General features: G+C 39.9%; 1 pseudogene; it reads right to left on the bottom strand.

Annotated features, from left to right (window-relative positions):
- Positions 1-11,921: 11,921 nt before the first annotated feature.
- On the bottom strand, positions 11,922-14,154 carry LOC139809043 (uncharacterized; annotated as a pseudogene).
- Between the last annotated feature and the right edge of the window lie 253 nt (positions 14,155-14,407).

Genomic DNA, 14,407 nt, shown 5'->3' with positions numbered 1-14,407 from the left:
GGGCGCCAGGTGCGATTACGCGCACCACGTTTTGACAATTCGATTCCCGATATCCGTTTCTGCAGTCCAGACACAAGCTCAGAGCGTAGTTCTATGTCGTGAGGGGGGAAGGTGGAGAGGGAGCGTAGCGCAATCGACACAGTTTAAATAATAACAATAAAAATATATTTTATAGGCTGTGGGTCTCAATTCCATATAATGTGAGTCTCGATATAACGACTCGAAGCACCTGCTCGACCCTCGACGAGTACAGCGCACTATCTCCGACACAACGCAATTTTTTACAACCGATACAACCGATACAACACGATATCTCCACGAGTACAACACGATTTCTCCACGAGTACAACACAATATCTCAATTAATACGTTCGCGAGATTCCCTTTCGAGCGAGCGTGACGATACTTGCCCGCACGATGTGTTGGAGCACTCCAACTATTTTATTACTGACGGACTAATATACAAAATAAAATGGGGCACGCAAGGCTACTCAGATTTCGTCAGAAAGTTTCCAATTTTTCCTTCAGTCAGAAAACTTCAGCAAGCTGTTGAACACATAAAGTTTGAGTCAGGCATTCTGGAAGAAGTATTTGATGTAGTTAAGTGTCAAGTTCCATATATGGCACTTTGTGAGAGGCATTGCATGGTAGCATTAGATGAAATGGCTATTAAGCCCGGTGAAATGTATGACTCTTCCAGTAAAAGGATCATTGACTTATGTACGTTTCCTGGGCACACTGGCCTGGCAAAGAAAGCATTAATCATTGCATTAGCAGGAATCACCACTCGGTGGAAGTACGCCGTGGCATATTATTTCACAAACAAGATTGATTCCGAATCAAACCAAACAAACTGTAATGTTACAAAAAATGCATTAAAAGACATCATCAGTAAGACATCATTGTAAGAGCTGAGAACATTGGTCTGAAAGTTGCCTTTGTGACTTCAAACATGGGGCCTGACAATCTATCTTTGTGGAGGGCTTGGAATGTTGAACGCTATGAAAACGATAAAGTGAGATGCACCATCCCTCACCCAGCACGACCACAAGACAGATTATGCATCATGCCTGATCCTGTGCATTTATTCAAAAACATCCGTTCCATGTTGGAGAGTCAGAAAGTGATTTGTTTGCCTCAATCAGTTGTGCATGCTCAAGGCCTCAGCTATCCTATTGTGGAAGTTAAACACTTAGAAGAACTAATGCGTCATAAAAACAAGTTTGAATTTAATATCGCAAACAAATTAAAAGAGTCTAGTCTTCACACGAAAAGTAATCACTTCTCCACAATAAAAGTTTCCACAGCAAGGTCTGTCATTTGTCAAAGAACGGTAATTGGCCTCAAGATCTATGCTAAGACCACAGGAGATACAAAAATTCTCACTACAGTTTTCTTCATTTCCCTTGTAGATCTTTGGTTTGCTCTTGTCAGTCTTGTCACTAACAGAGGTCAGAAGTTAGCTCTTGTCAGTAAGAAAAATGAAGATGCATACACAAAACAAAGCCATTGAGCGTCTTAAATTCACAGTTTATGTATTCCAACACATGAAGATTGGTACAAAAGGTCACTGGAAACCAGTCCAGACTACTCATGGCAGTTGATTGTCTATTATTGCTGCAGAATTATTTTTTGAATAAAGTTGGTTTCTCTTTTTTATTACTTAGCCGCTTCACCCAGGATTGTTTCAAAAACCTGTTTTCTCTTCTGCGCTTCAGACAGCCTGTTCCTTACGCTCTTCATCTGAAACAAAATTTGAAAATGATTACCTTGTCACAGCTGTGCATCAATACCAAGAAAAACACCAACTACGATAATGATGTTGATGACACTGTAGTTGAAAAAATTGGACACGATTTCCTGGAGTTTTCTAAAGCTGCAGCAATCTCACGACAACAACAAGAAGACTTGAATGCATTTTTCAAAACATGTGTTATTAAAGTCCCACAGGTGACTGATGACCAGATGCACAGCATTGATGAGTGGTCAATAATATATGATATATACCATGGGAGTGGTCAATAATATATGACATAGCTGAATCAGTTGTGCATAGTGTGAAGTGCACAAACATGACAGTCTGCGATAACTGTTTCAAAAGTGTTTTTTGGAAAGGTGAAGGGCATCACCCTTATTCCATTGTTGTTCAAATGAAGAGCTACAAAGAGAGGAGCCTTCTGTATGTGTCAAATCCTTGTTTCAAAGCAATCTTGAAGAGTGAAATTACTTTCCGCAACCTGATAGACACACTTACTGAAGCCAAAAATATGAGCATTGTGGACGTCTTAGTAAAAGAGCTACAGTATGTCTGGGAAGGAGCAGATGTATCTCTCTGCCATGATGTCACTACTAAAATCCTGAAGAGATTTATCACAATGCGAAAATGTATGGATTGAAAATAAGAAAAAAACGTACTGAAATAAACTCTGAACGTGTTTATAACAGTAAGACTGCAGCCAGGTTTGCTATCGTTCGCTGATTCGGTCTCTTACCTGTGCAAAATTTATGACTGTTTATTTCATGATCTCACAATACATACGTATTATATATAATATATTTTAGTATTATATATAATATATTTTGGTCATAAATTTTATCTCTATATAAAATATATATAATATGTACCAATGCTCAGACTTCCGGTCGGATCGTTGGAGTGAGCGGATGGCTCGAGGATGGAAGAGTGAGAAGATTGGAGTAAAAGGAAAGGAAAAGGAAGATAGCCGCCGAGAGGTGGCTGAATCGAGGGCGAAAACATAGAAGAGGCCGAGGAAATGAAGGAGGTGAGAAGAACAGAGCGTGAGAGGAGAAACAAAGTAATTCGAAGAGGAGGCAGTTTGAAGGTTAGGACGGAGCTTGTGCGAGACGTGCGGAGCGAGACGAGAAAAGGGAGCAGCGCAGGCGCGCGCGGAGCAGGGGTGAGAGCCGGAAGAGGTGCCACGAGGTGATGAGCCATGCGCGAGCGGTGAGGAGAGAGGGCGCTGAGGTGAGAGCTGAGGCGGCGCGAGGTGATAGCGGGCGCAGGCTGGGCGGAGATGGCGCGGGGTGCTGACCTCTCCAAAAGAGTAGGTTGGCACCACTGCGGGCTGTCGGGGCACAGTCGTTGCGCGAGTGGTGACGAATGGCGTGGCTACCGTGGCGGCCGAGGCAAACGGGAGGAGGGGAGGAGAAACGGACGAGCGGTGAGTGGCACGCCTGGGACGTAGAGAAGACAGGGAAATGCAGAAGAGCTATGCCGATGAGGGAGAGATCAGAAGAGGAAGGGGAAGAGAACAGCAATGGAAGCGGCGACTATAGAGGAAGTGAGCAGAAAGGACAGTAGGAACTCCTACGAGGAGGTGATCCGGCCGGAAGTCCGAGAAGGGGAGGAAAGAAGTAAGAAAAGAAAGGGAGGGGCAGAGAATATGGAGGAGACTATGGCGAATGACGGAAGAGAGAGAAGAGGAAGTAAGAAGAAGAAGAGAACGGAAAGGAAGGTGTCATACAACCAGTTCTTGATTTGATTGTTTAGAAGGAAGGCGGATCTTGGAAGGAAGGAAAGGCAAGAGACAGAGCATCGAGATGGAAAGAGGAAGAAAGAACAAACTTGCATTGAAATCTCCAGAAGAAAAGAAGAAGAGATATAGGAGCAATGGAAAGAAAGGATGCAGCGACGGAAAGGGATAAAGAACGAGAAGGGGTGGGAGGGCATGAGAATGTACAAGCCAAGAACCAGGACGGAATAGGATGAGGAAAATGTACAGGGTTGGGTACATCCCTTCAAAACGCCATTTTGTGTATGTCGGAAAAGAGGTGAGAAAGGATGTTGTGAAACTGTACAGGTTTGGGTACGTTCTTCAAAAACGCCCTTTAAGGCCCCTTCGGGGCAAATAAAGTAATTATTCTATCTATCTATCTATGTACCAATGCTCATATGCAGAGTATATTATTTGTGTTATGCTCTCTGGCAGGATATTTTTATTTTATTTTTATTTTTACATATTTTAAGACTGATAAACCACTAATGTAAATTTACATAAAATAAAGAATATATTGTGAAAATAATAATTTATTTCAAAATTAGAACAATTATACAATTTTATATATGTATATAGTGATTTGCATTAATATTCGGACATTTAACAAAAAATATATTTTTGTATAAATTACATTTACATATGAATTAAATTACTATAACTTCAATAGTTCAATATTTTGTAGGGTATCATTTTGTGCTTCAACTTACTAAAAAAAACAACATTTCTTAAATAAATATACGGATTAATTTTTTTCAAGTATTATGATGTCTGAATATTAATGCGAGGCACTGTATTATTACATTATAAATTATAAATATACAATTAGTCCGTTTATAATTACGTTATAGACAGAACGAGCCCAAAACACTAAGACTCTTTACAAACTCCTTTATAGCTTAAAACCTTTAGCAAGCGCTTGCCAACGTATAGCTCCTGCTTCATTAGGTGTATCTCACAAACCACTTTTTCAAAAGTAGCAAAGTCATTGTTATACTCCTCTTGAAGATTTGTTAATTTTTCTTCCACTATTCTGGTCTGGAATTTGAGATACTGTATTTCATCCACCTTAGACGATGGAGCAGAGATGAGATTTAAATTGGAGCTCTGCAGAAAGATCAAGGTTAAGTAACAGTACTAGGGTCGACGGATATTTGTAATTTATTTGAGATAAAAAAAACTAAATTTACCTCACACATATTCAGAAATGGACCAGCAGGTTCGCCGATATGACAGTGAAACAACTTGCTCTTTCTCCCTGCACAAAAGAAAATTATTGAAAAGCGTAAAACTTGGTAGGAGCCTAACCTCAAACGAGCAACAAGTCTCTCAATATTCGAAAATGTCACGTTCGATGCATTTCATTATTTCATTTCTTACATAAAAATTGATGTAATGGCAAATGGTAAATCGATACAGGTATTGAACTGCAACGAAGAATAAATACTTATTTTAGTAAACAGCACTGATTGCGCTGGCTAAAAGTAGAAACACCATGGGCTAGATAGTGACGGCAGCAAGGTGGGGGTACGATCACAAGATGGCGACGGCAGCAAAGTGGGGGTAAAGTTTGCGTTTCTCTACTAATATAGGACTCTAGGAATCAGAGGAAAAAAAAAGATGCAGAGTATGTGAAGCAGAGAAAGAAACCTGAGAACATACACTGGAGAAATGCGCGAGAAAAGGGGGTGATGACATGGGGGAAGGAGTAAGGGAAAAAGTAAGAAGAATTTTGAATGGCAAGGGAGAGGGAGAGAGATGGATGGTGGAGTTTAGGGGAGAAGAGAAAAACAAAATGTAGAGATAAAAGACTGTTAAAGTAATAATAATGTAATACTTTATTTTGTTGTGTTTTATTATATAATATAATTATAAAGTTTATATATATGTATAATTACCGATGGTAAGAACAGAGGAGTTCGAATGATGTATGTATGCATATCCCTGGTGAAAATAAAACGTAAAACAAACGTTAGTAAAGCGTAAATTGGAAAGTAAATCGAGTGTAAGAGAAGAAATGAGCTTGAAAGAAACACATGTAACCCATTGTACATACAAAGCTGCAGATATCGCGGCCGATAAATTGCTTGAAGCGAGCGCGCGCTCCCAAGCGCGTGACGCAGCGACCACACGTTCTCGCAACGTGAGTGCACCGCGAGCTTAAGGCTGAGTTTCCACTGAGCGCGTCACGCGTCGCGTCGTCACAAGTTAACCAATCCAAACATCCCATTTCATTACATTCTTGTGACGGAATCGAAATGGGATGTTTTGATTGGATGACGCGACGCGTGACGCGCTCAGTGGAAACTCAGCCTTAAGCCTACCACGACGCTCGCTACCGCGACGCCCAATTACAAGCGCGCGCCGTGCAAAGACCGTAATTTGGCAAACGCTCATTTGCGCAATTCGTCTCTGGCCTTCTAGAAGGTTCATTAACGGCAAGTAATACCCCTCCCTGCACGGGGAACCTTCTGGAAGGTCAGAACCGATAAAAGAACCAACGGAGCGACGCTCGTGGCAGTCGTTCGTTTGCGGGTATCGCTCCACCGAACATCTCCAGTCCGCGACTGCCGAGAGTTTTCCGCGATCGGATCACCTCCGATCCGACTGATATCCCGATCTTCTAGTCCGCTGCTCTCCTCGGGAATCGACCGTCGTTTGTGAGCGGATTCTTCCCAGCAAACAAAAAAAGATTGAAAAGAATTAAAACGGGATTGCCAGGAATTCAATTAAGGACTTTCCGAATTCCATTCTGTCCAAAAAAGGGATTGAAATAGTTTCAATATCATGGAATTCCTTATTTTGGAAAGAATTTGTTTTTTTTGAATCCCATCCAATTCTGACACAAAAATATTATACCACTGAATGTCAGGTTAGGGATTGGAAAGTTTCGTGATGAATTCCATTCAATACCATTGATTCCGTTAACGAAATGAATACCACTGAATGCCAGGTTAGGGATTGGAAAGTTTCGTGATGAATTCCATTGAATACCATTGATTCCGTTAACGAAATGAATACCATTGAATGCCAAACTAGGAATTAAAAATTTCCGTATTGAATTCCATTGAATTCCGTCTATTCCGACAATAAAATGAATACCATTGAATGCCAGGATAGGGATTGAAAAGTGTCCGTGTTGAACTTTGTGGCGGTACGCGCCACCAATAGTACACGCCTGCGCGGTATCTGCATTACCGGCAGTTCGCGTCGATGCCGCTAGGCGTCGCATCGCCGGGGCATCTTCTCGAGTTCAAAGTTTCGTCTCGACCGCTATGTAAAGGGACCTCCTACGGGGCCTGACAGATCTTACAAATCTCATTTTCGGGCTAATTGCCCGTCGGCAGTAGTGCGTGTAATGCCCTTAGGCATACACAAAAGCTCACCGACGAACAACGGCGCTTGGTCGCCCAACGGAGGCGCGAGACGTTTCCTAAACCGTCTAATGCCATGCAATTCCATAACCTTTACGGATTCCATAGGATTGGATGGAATTGAAAATTTCTTTTTTGGATTCCATGGGATTGGACCATCTCATTTCGAATCCCATCTAATTTCATTTAATTCCGCCAAAAAAGAGATTCAAAGGTATTAAAAAATTTTAATATTTTTTAATCCTTTTGCGTTTGCTGGGTTCGGAGCCCCGCGACGGCTCGATTTGCCTGTGTTTCGCCTGTGCGTGTCGCCACGAGGCACCCATCATTGTTCAACACTCAATAAATGAACATTTGTGAAGTTTTAATAAACTCTTTGTGTCGCCAAATCCCGTTTCCCTCACTCGACGGAATTTCGGCGTGCCTATCGGCGCGTGCTCCGGCAGTATGAGTTCGATCGTCGTCTCGCGATCGCGAAAACCACGGACGCTCAACTCGATCTTGACGCCTGGTACGAGCGCCGATCGAACAAATTCTAAATTCTATATTATCAAATTCATTTCGATTATATTATTTTCCTTCATGTTGGAAGACAGCTAAAATTCTTGCTTTTCCTAAGCCGGGTAAGCCACAAACTTCACCGACTAATTATAGACCTATAAGCCTATTAAGCTACTCTTTAAGTAGTTTACGAGAGAGTCTTACTCACGCGGATTGATGCCTTTTTATCAGAGAATAATATTGTAATAAACGAACAGTTTGGCTTTAAATCGCGCCATTCAACGATACAACAGCTACTTAGAGTCACAGAATCTTTTGCCATGGAGATAAATAAAAAACAAAGTTCAGCTATGGTGCTACTCGATATACAAAAAGCTTTTGATTCGGTCTGGCACAAGGCTTTGCTGTACAAGTTAAATACTCTTAGTATGCCTGAGTATATAATTAAGATTTTACGCTCTTATCTAAAGGAACGCAACTTTGGGTGCGTTTCGCTATTCACTCGCAGTACTGGCAGCACTGTAAATCCGTTCCAATATACGCGGCAGTAAGCTGTCAAAGCGTTTTCGTGTTCATGTGACGTCATAGATTTTGTTGTCACTCCCTACTTTCATTACTGCGACTCGCGAGGTGAGGCATTCGCAGTAAGAACATGGAGGTTATGGCGGCACCTTGAAAAAATTGGTCCTTACCTATGTGAACCTTGCACCCGACTTTCGAAAAATTAATTTTTTTGCGGAAAACGTTAGCATTTGGTTTGTAGTTGTTTGTAGTAACAAAAATTTCGTTTGTAGTTTAATACATTAAAAATTATAAACATTTAAAAAATTACTCGCACCCCACTTTGAGATAACTCAAATCCGCTTGCGCCATCTTCTTCAAAATTGTTTGTAGTTGTTTGTAGTGCTTTTCTTTTCGTTTGTAGTTGCACTGTTCAAAAGTTATTATATTTTTGCAATAAACAAAAAGAGTAACTTTGCCAATTTTGGAGATATCTCAAATCAGCTTGCGCCATCTTTTTCAGAATCATTTGTAGTGCTTTTCTTTTTGTTTATAGTTGCACCATTCAAAAGTTATTATATTTTTGCAATAAACAAAAAGTGTAACTTTGCCAACTTTGAAGATATCTCAAATCCGCTTGCGCCATCTTCTTCGGAATCGTTTGTAGTTGTTTGTAGTACTTTTCTTTTCGTTTGTAATTGCACTGTTAAAAGTTATTATATTTTTGCAATAAACAAAAAGAGTAACTGCCAATTTTGGAGATATCTCAAATCCACTTGCGCCATCTTTTTCAGAATCATTTGTAGTGCTTTTCTTTTTGTTTATAGTTGCACCATTCAAAAGTTATTATATTTTTGCAATAAACAAAAAGTGTAACTTTGTCAATTTTGGAGATATCTCAAATCCGCTTGTACCATCTTTTTCAGAAACGTTTGTAGTTGTTTGTAATGCTTTTCTTTTCGTTTGTAATTGCACTGTTCAAAAGTTATTATATTTTTGCAATAAACAAAAAGAGATAATTTTGAGAGACAATTTTGGAGATATTTTAAACGAAACGGAACGAAAACTATTACAAACAACTACAAACAATTCTACATCGAGTCGCGCAATTAGTTTTAAAATATTTCCAAAATTGGCAAAGTTACACTTCTGGTATAAGGGCGGCGGTATGGTCTAGTGGTAGAGCGCCAGACTCGTAATCTGAGGAACCAGGTTCGAGTCCACTGGAGCCATGAATCATGGAAAAGTTTTTTTCCGAAAAAACCGCGCCCCTCCGTGCAGATGCGGAGAAAACTGGGCTCCGTCTTTCGGAAGAGACGTTAAACCGTTGGTCCAAAGGAGGAAACAGTAAGGTAGTGGATGAATTGGAGGTTAGGGTTGGGTACGTCCCTTCAAAACGCTCTTTAAGGCCCCTTGGGGTATATAAAGTAAAATTCTTCTTCACTTCTTATATATTGCAAAAATATCATAACTAGATATATATAGAACGGTGCAAATACAAACAAAAAAAAAAGAAAGCACTACAAACAACTACAAATGATTCTGAAAAAGATGGCGCAAGCGGATTTGAGATATCTCCAAAATTGGCAAAGTTACACTTTTTGTTTATTACAAAAATATAGTAACTTTTGAATGGTGCAACTATAAACAAAAAGAAAAGCACTACAAATGATTCTGAAGAAGATGGCGCAAGCGGATTTGAGATATCTCCAAAATTGGCAAAGTTACTCTTTTTGTTTATTGCAAAAATATAATAACTTTTGAATGGTGCAACTATAAACAAAAAGAAAAGCACTACAAACAACTACAAATGATTCTAAAGAAGATGGCGCAAACGGATTTGAGATATCTCAAAGTGGGGTGCAAGTAATTTTTTTAATTTTTATCATTTTTAATGTATTGAACTACAAACGAAATTTTTGTTACTACAAACAACTACAAACAAAATGCTAACGTTTTCTGTACAAAAATTAATTTTTCGGAAGTCGGGTGCCAGGTTCACATCATAGGTTTGGTCCTTGTGGACCTGGAAGGCAACAACGAGAAATATACAGTAATCGTTAGTTACGAAGATGCGGAAAAGGCCTGAAAATATTACTACTACTACTACTAAATTAATATAATTAATATAATAATAAATAATTTCGATATTTTTATAAATCTGAAAACTGTTATTTATTTTATAGACATGACTTTTGTAACATTATTGTTTAAGTACAAGATTTTTTTTTATATATTTAGAATAGGTGCTCCTATCGTCGTGTCACGTCGTGTCTAAGATAGGTTAAGATAGGTTATATTTTTTTCTTATACGGGTGCGTTTCGACATTCACTGGCAGTACTGGCAGTACTGTGGTCGTCGTTCCGTTATTCCAGCCTGAAAGTAACAGCAGCAACATAGAAACGCTCCTGCAGTTCTACTCAATGACGTCATATCGTCAGTACTTACAGTGAATATCGAAACACACCCTTTATAGTGAATTTTGAGGGTGAAACTTCATCTATTTGTGAGGCTATTTCTGGAGTCCCTCAGGGCTCTATCTTGAGGCCTATTCTATTTGATATTTTTATTAACGATATTCCCAAGGACTCTAAAACAGAGCTCGCAATCTATGCTGACGACACTGCCGTGTACACTTCCTCCTGGAGCCCGGCATTGCTTGTCAATAGATTGCAGAGACACGTTGATGTCATCGTTCAATTCTTTCGGGATTGGAAGATGACTATCAATAACGAGAAAACCGAGGCAATAATAATTACTAGCAAAAAATTTCCAAAACCTCCATTAATAAAAATGTCAAATTTTAGAGTTCCTTGGGCTACTAAAGTGAAATATCTCGGCGTCAACATTGACGCTTGTTTAAAATGGAAACCAGCTATTGATGATAGAATTAGTAAAACTCAGGGCGCTTTCAGAAAACTATATCCTTTTATAAATGGAACTAACGATCTCAAGTTGGACTATAAACTATTACTGTATAAAACTTGTGCCAGAACAGTGTTACTCTACGCAGCTCCGGTCTGGGCAGCAGCACATAAATTGCACATCAATCGCATACAAGTTATGCAAAATAAGTTTCTCCGCATCATTCTAAATCTCCCCAGAGTGCGCACCACTGAATTGTATCTTCAAACACAGACTGAATATATTAATAAAGTTATTCAAGATATGATCCATAAAGCTTATAATCCATATCACGATAATCCTTTTATTAGCAACACAGGCAATTATAACACGGAGAAAATTCCTTCAGTTATTAGATGTAAACTTCTTAAGCACTTTTTAGACTCACAAGTAACACTAGGGAAGTGCCATACGGCGATTTTCCTGAAACTTGGCATACAAGTAGTACATGGAAAACTATTGGACACGTATATTGTTATATCGGCCCGAAAGCCGTTTGAAGGGTAGAAATCACCCTTATCGATATTGGGGGTAGGTTCGACTATTTTACGAATTATTTTTACGATTGTTGCAAAATCAGGTAACTTAGGATTTCTGGGGTCGCTGATAACGAATCTGAAGTCCGTTTTTAAGTATTCAAAATGGCGGATCCAATATGGCGGTCGCATTTTTTCAAAAGTTTTACATTCTGTCAAAAAGTGCGAAAATTGCAAAAAAGTAAGAAATGAGCATAACTTTGAGGCGACTTTGTAGCAAAAAGGTCTTAATTGAAAACTACCCCTAACAGTAACGAAACATCGAAAACCATCCCTACAAGTAGTGATGCATCTAAAAATCAATCCCTTCTTAGCGCTACCCAGGATGAACGACGTGGACGTGATAGAGGGTTTTCATCCCATTAGGGTGCTTTTTGAACGTGAGTCCCCTTGCCTCTCACGAATCGGGGTGCTTTTTGAACGTGAGTCCCCTTGCCTCTCACGAATCGGGGTGCTTTTTGAACGTGAGTCCCCTTGCCTCTCACGAATCGGAGTGCTTTTTGAACGTGAGTCCCCTTGCCTCTCACGAATCGGGGTGCTTTTAGAACGTGAGTCCCCTTGCTTCTCACGAATCGGGGTGCTTTTCGACTTACACTTTAAATTTAGTGCAGTAATGTGGAGAGTTAGCGTTTGTTACGGTAAAGAAGTGCTGCATGCACATTGATGTCATACACCAAGCACATTTAATTATTGCAATATCATTGCAGAGTTCACATGTATGCCATTGCATTTTTTGAAACAGAAATCTGCAGGGACTTCGCATTTGTCGGGTTTTTCTGCAATATACCCACACTTCCACCAAGCGTATCGAAATATATTCTTAAATCTGGGCGAGGAAAACTGATTATGTATTTGTATTTTGAGGATGTTATTCCTTAAATGTAAATTTACATCATAGTTATACAGCATGACAATATCAGAAAATTGTCTTAAAAAATTCTTCCAAAGCCTAAAAGTGTAAACGTCCAGCGGTTGAATTAAACCAGTGGTTCCAGCGGAAATCGTAAAAATTTGGACGTTTTTATTATCTTTATTAATATTGTCAAACTTTTTTCAGTCTGGCCAGTCCAAGAATCTAACAAAATTAATGGCAAGGTCGGATGTTAATTTGCCTGATTTTGATGCAAATACGACAATATTGTCTGCTTTGTACAAAGTTTTCTCAACGATTGGTCCAAATTTACCACTAGTCTCTTGCAGGACTATTAATAAAGGGGACTTTAAATTTCCGTTGGCAGAAACGATTGGCTGAATAGTGTAGCTGTGCGTCCAAGAATTAAAAAATTGCGCTAAACACTGGACTTTTAATGATCCTTTTAAAGCAAGCGTGCGACCTGCATGCGTTTCTAAATTGAACCCCGATTGATCGGAATTATAGACATTGTCTTCACTTATTAACATGATCTCTGATTTTACTTTAGAAACAAATTCGCTTGATGCTTGTAATAATTTTTCGGTAAAAGTTTACAATAACTTACACAGCTCGAATTACTTTGACCTTGACATATGTTGTCAAGGACATAATACTGAGTAACTTTTCCTTATAACTTAGTCGGCGGTCGCTGCTTATTAAAAAGTTATAAACAAAAAAAGTTTGAAAAATATAGCAGCTATTTTGAGTATTGGAAGGCATAAATGACTAATCTAATATGTCGAAATAGTTCACGCATACACTTTTCACGCGAACCGAGGTTCACCCACACCCCCCCTGCTTTCGGGGGAGGTGCGATAGCTCCGAAATAGTTCACGCATACACTTTTCACGCGAACCGAGGTTCAACCACACCCCCCCCACGCTTTCGGGGGAGTTGCGGTAGCCCCGAAATAGTTCACGCATATACTTTTCACGCGAACCGAGGTTCACCCACACCCCCCCCTGCTTTCGGGGGAGGTGCGGTAGCCCTGAAATAGTTTACGCATGGGTTAGTTGACGCGCTTTAAACAATTAAATACTGTTAAAGCGCGTCATCTAACCTATGTAGATTAGTGACGCGCTTTAAACAGTTAAATACTTGTAAAGCGCGTCATCTAACCTACGTATTTTCCAAATTTTTTTTGTTAATAACTTTTTAACGAATAACGAGCAACGGCTAAAACCTTCTGAAGGTCACTCGGGGTCATGACCTTGACAACATATATCAAGGTCATTGAAATCGGTGAGGTCGCCAAACTTTTTTTTGTTAATAACTTTTTAATAAAAAGCGACCGCCGAATAAGTTATGGAAAAGTTACTCAGTATTATGTCCTTGACAACATATGTCAAGGTCAAAGTAATCCGAGCTGTGTAAGTTATTGTAAACTTTTACCGCGCAACACGCATGCATGCAGGGAGGGCGGTCGACGAGATTCAATTTCCACCGTGTCGTCTTAACCGCATTGCAAATCGCCCCTTCAATATTAAATTCGTCAGTATAGCATGGATCTTTCTTTCGCTCATATTCCAGAAAGTTCGTTAATCGCCAGCAAAACATTGCCACAGTTGACCGAGTGAACAAACAAAGTCAAGCTACACAATAGAAAGGTCCATGCTATAAACAAAAGCGAGCGCAAACAAGTAACGATCCGCGGATCGTCACGTGCGAACAGTGACGTCAGCGCGATGACGTAGGGCTCCGACGGCCAATCACCCTCCCGAAATTCGTAGAAATTTGTCTGGAGGGAGTTTCGCCTCGGAGGTGATAAAACGACCGCCGCCTCGGCGCGGGCTCGATTCTCGTTCGTAGATCACCCGCTAAAGTATCATCGTATACGACTTCTTGTACTTTGCTTCAACCGCATTTTCGCATTCGCGTAACCGCTCGCCGCTCTTGCCGTGCTAACCATTGTGCGCGCTCACGGCTTTTTCCTTCACTGGAAATATTAAAGACTCTGTAAATAACTTGTACATATTTGAATTTTGGGAACATTATATACATTATTTTTCATTTGTACTTGCTGTTCATTTTTGTTCTTTTTGTGGTCGTTTTGTTACCTCGCGCGATACCGCGCTACCGCGTGCTCTCGAACATCTTTTTATATCAATGTCATGAATAGAAAGCCATCTTTTAGAGGAAATTTTGAATTGATCCAAAACATA

This window comes from Temnothorax longispinosus, chromosome 2 (genome assembly GCF_030848805.1).
Source record: "Temnothorax longispinosus isolate EJ_2023e chromosome 2, Tlon_JGU_v1, whole genome shotgun sequence".
Lineage (NCBI taxonomy): Eukaryota > Metazoa > Arthropoda > Insecta > Hymenoptera > Formicidae > Temnothorax > Temnothorax longispinosus.
This window is presented reverse-complemented; position numbering and strand designations above follow the sequence as displayed.